This window comes from Dipteris shenzhenensis, chromosome 19, assembly GCF_047967505.1.
Source record: "Dipteris shenzhenensis isolate YYH24624 ecotype China chromosome 19, Dip_SZ_1.0, whole genome shotgun sequence".
In the NCBI taxonomy this organism is placed as follows: Eukaryota; Viridiplantae; Streptophyta; class Polypodiopsida; order Gleicheniales; family Dipteridaceae; genus Dipteris; species Dipteris shenzhenensis.
In genome coordinates, this window is record NC_141614.1 from 7,213,612 (window position 1) to 7,218,571 (window position 4,960).

The window sequence follows — 4,960 nt, forward strand, 5'->3', positions numbered from 1 at the left end:
AAAATGGCTACATCCAAGCAAACAATGACCCCTTTTTCCAAAGCATGTTAAGGCAGAGTGAAGCATGTATAATTAAAAGTGCAAGCTTCTAGAGCTTGGGGTTTGTATTGTACCTAAACTATCACCAAGTGTACACTAATAAAGTCTTGGAGATGCAAGAGGAAAAGGATGAAGATGAGAGTCCTTGGGATCAAGAGCCAGAAGAGCAGGATAAGGGGCACTCCAAGACGAGAGGGGAGTATCAAAGAAGGAGAATGAAGAGGAGGTGATAGATGTAGTCAAGGAGAGAGATGAGGTATTTGACCCTTTTCTAGATAAGTTTTTTAAGGTTTGCTTGAATGATATTTGTGTTTTAAGTTCAAGGAAGGAGCATTGTGGAAAGCTAGAGCAAGTATTCCAAAGGCTAGAATCGAGAGTGGGCAACTAAATCCAAAGAAATGTTTTGATGCTTAGCCTAGAATTCAACTTTTTGGAGATGTTGTGTTAGTGGGATAGAGCCTCATCCAGATAACATTAATACATTGATTTTACTATCTTCTCGTACTTCCAGTAAGGATATCCATACATTCATTCAAAAGGTGAAGTATATGTCTAAGTTTATTCCTTTATTGTCACAGTTTCTTTATTCACTTCAGGAAGTAGTTGACAAGAAGAATTTGCTTCAATGATATGAAAAGTGTGAGGAAGTGTTTGGGTCAATGTTTGCTTGGGTGTAGCCAATTGTGAAACTATTTTTGAGGGTATTTTGGGGTTGCGACACAATGCATATGAAGAGAGTGGGAGAGAAGTAAGGAGTCTCACTTGTAGCTTTCTCACATACACAATGGGGGAATACACACAAAGGCAGAGGCTGAAAATAGTTTTCCTCTTCTTAGTTGTGAAAGCCAAAAGAACTCTCTCTAAGTATAAAAGGAATAGGTGAACCCTATATGTGGGTCTCAAACGAAACTCAGCTAACCTAGGTGGCATACTAATTGAGCCACTAACTAGAGTACATAAAGATAGCTGTCATCTAGCTATTATTCTTGGGCGGTGTACCAACTGCATCTGCAGCTAACAAGTCGGTGACATAAATGCACAATAGTCACCCTGGCATATCACGAGTGGAGCTTGATACCTCAACACTCCCCCTCGAGCTAAATCCTAATTCTTGCACACCAAGTAGGTCTCTAAACTTGTGCAACTTCTCTATGCCCAATGCCTTTGTGAATATGTTAGCTACCTAATCCTCTGTGCTGACATAAACTAGATCAATAAAACCTACTAGAACCTCTCCTGCACATAATGATAATGCACCTCAATGTGCTTTGTTCTAGCATGATAGAATGGGTTATTTCCCAAGTGTATACTGCTCATGTTGTCACAATAAATGACAATTGGCCCATCTATAGACTGATGCATATCATAAAGTAGCTTATATAGCCAAGCTGCCTCACATGCAGCCATTGCTACACCCCTGTATTCAGCCTCTGCGCTCGACAAGGCAACTGTAGGTTGTTTTTTGTTGCTCCAAGTGACTGTAGCACTCCCAAAAGAAAACACATATCCACTGTTAGATCGTCTATCAGAAATTCTACTAGCCCAATCAGCATCAGTGTATCCATGCAATTGTATCTGAAACCCAGTCTCATGAAATAGTCCATACTGCAATGTGGAATTTACATACCTCAGTATGCATCTAGTCGCATCCAAATGAGGTTTCCTTGGAGCCTACATAAACTAACTTACCAACCCAATAGCATAGCTCAAATTTGGCCTCGTAATAGTCATATAAATCAAACTTCCTACTATACGTCTGTACATAGTAGGGTCTTCTAGAAGCTCACTTGCGTCTATGCTCAACTTCACATTCTACTCTAAAGGAACTAAAATAGGCTTACAGCCTGTCATCCCATATTTGGATAGCATGTCCAATCCATACTACCTCTGCAAAAGCCATATCCCACTTGTGGATCTAATCACCTCAATGCCAAAGAAATAACACAGCTCTCCCAAATCCTTCATCTCAAACTTCTGCTTCAAAATCATTTTCACATGAAGGATATCTTCATCACTATCACCTGTGATGATCAAATCATCAACATAAATGACAAGCAGCATAATGCTTTTCTCTGTTTTTCTCACATAAAGTGAGAAATCTGCCTTGGAAATCTGAAAGCCAATAGTGACATAATAGTGTCCTATCTTGTTAGACCATGCTCTGGGTGCTTGCTTCAAGCCATACAAGGCTTTCTTCAACCTGTAAACAAACTCAGGATGAACAACATGCACATAACTTGGTGGCTACTCCATAAGAAACTCTTCTTGCAAATCACCATGCAAGAAGGAATTCTTTACATCCATCTGATGTAAAGACCATCCCTTTGATGCAGCCATAGTAATGACTGTTGTTATAGTTGCCATCCTTGCAACCGGACTGAATGTTTCTTCATAATCAATGCCATATGTCTGCCCATACCCCTTGACAACTAATCTTGCCTTGTATCTGCTCATAGAACCATCTGCATTGTGATTCACCTTAAAAACCCACTTGCAACCAATTGCATTCTTGTCTTTAGGCCATGTAGCATTTGCTTCCAAGGCATCCATTTCTTCATCCATGGCTTTCTCCCATTTTTCTTTTCCCATGGCTTGCTCAAAAGAAGTGGGTTCTAGTTCATGTATCACTTTGACCATATAGGCATAGTGAATGGCTATAAATCTATCATATTTTAGCCTATCCACAAGATACTTAACTCTAGTAGACCTATGCAAAATAGGCTCACTACCAGGTGCTCTCAAAACATTCCTTGTCTTCCTTACTCCAGGTGTAACAATAGAAGGAATACCCAACTCATCATCAAGGCTCTATTTTGAGCCACTGGATTCACCATCCACATAAGAGTGACCTGCATTCACATCAACCGGTTGATCTACTTTCTCTTTTCCCTTTCGTGATATTTGCATACCACTATCTCCATTGCTTTGAGGAGATTCTCCTGATCTCAATCTACCTATCCATGGCAAAGTATGTGAACCACTATTAATTAGAGAACACTACAGGTCCACTAATATTTTGTGATTGCTGCTGTGAATTCTGTGCAGCATTACCATTTTGTGCATCTACATCATCAATCACATTTATTGGTCTATATGAGCTACTGATGTCATCAAAAACAACATCTTTGCTCACTGTAAACTTATGAGTAGAAGGGTTATAGCATCTATACCCTTTTTGCTACAAAGAATAACCAATAAGGATGCACTTCTCAGCTTTTGGATCCAACTTGGATCTCAACTCATTTGGCACATGAACATAGGCAATGCAACCAAAAACTTTCAAATGAGAAATATCTGGTTTCCTACCAGTATACCTCTCCTCTAGCATCATGCCATGTATTGCTGCAGTGGGAGTCCTATATGCCTGTTTTTCCTTTTTGCAAGTCCATTTTGCTGTGGGGTATGACTGCATGAATATTGCTGCTTTATGCCATGCTCTTGTAGGAACCTTGCAAACTCATTTGAGAGGTACTCTCCCCCTCCATCTGACCTTAGGCATTTTATTTGCAGCCTTGTTTCTTTCTCAACCATAGCTTTAAAAGCTTTGAAATGCCCAAATACTTCACTTTTCTTTTTCATAAAATACACCCAAACTTTTATGCTATAGTCATCAATAAAAGTGACAAAATAATGACAGCCTCCAATAGATGCAGCTTTAGAAGTCCACACATCAGAGTGGATTAATTCCAATGGCCTCTTACTCTCTTAAACATGTCTAGGAAATGGTTTCCTTACCTGTTTTCCAAATTGATAGGCTTCACATACCTTATGCATTTCTGCAACCTTGAACTTAGGCAATCCTGCAACAATATTTTGGGCCTGCATTAATTTAAGTTGCTGTACATTAACATGATCAATGCGTTTATGCTAGATATCAATATCTACAACTACACCGGTCCCATGTGCAAACATTGCTGCACTCAATTCAGGCATGTCCGTATCCAACGTAAACATTCTACCCTTCTTCTTCCCTTTTGCTATCAAGCGACCTTTATTTTTCATATCCTCAACAAAGCATCCATGAGGATTAAATCTGACTTGCAAGCCCTGCTCAACCATTTGACCAATAGAAACTAGGTTCTTGGTGATATTTTGGACATGAAATAATCAGACAAATATTTCAATTTTCGATCCTACATAGACAAAGGAATTTTACCAATCTGCACAATAGGATGTGCAGTATCATCACCAATCTCCACAAATCCTGGTCTATCCAAAGAGAGCAACTTTCAAAGAAGATCAACCGTAAAGATACTTATCTTGGATAGAGGTATGGAAGCTTCTTGTCCTTCTTCAAAGTTGCTTCTGTTTCTTCTCTTCCTTGTTCACCCTTTGCTTCTCTTTCTTCTCTTCACCCTCTTCTCTTGTGTGCTTGGAGATGATTATGTAAGCCTAGAAATAAGTGTGGGTACCTGGAGATAAGTGTGGATGCTCGGAACTGTGTCTGTTAATAGAAAAGCAAGCCACGCGATGCTTAAAGTATGTGAAGAAAAGCAAGCAAAAGTAGTTATGAAAAACGCATCTATAAGCACGTCTAATTGCACGCTATATATGCATCTAAATACACGTTTGATTTCACATCTATTACACAGAGCAGATGCAGTTTTGAATGTGCCTATAGACGTGCACCACAGAATAAAAAGACATGGTTTTAGATGCGGCATTAGACGCACCACATAGTTTTAAGATTAAATATTTGATACAAGAGAAAATTTTTGGGGTTGTTTATTTGTAGGATGTCTTCATCTTTAACAAGTAGCTCCAGAGAGGATCAATCCCTCCATATCCACCGACACAAAATGTGGTTGGACCAAAAAATCAAATGTATGTGTGATCGATGGCAAGGAAACATGTATCGTGCACGCACAATTACACTCAATCACATCTCAAAGTATGGAGAATGGGATGTGACTGTAAACAT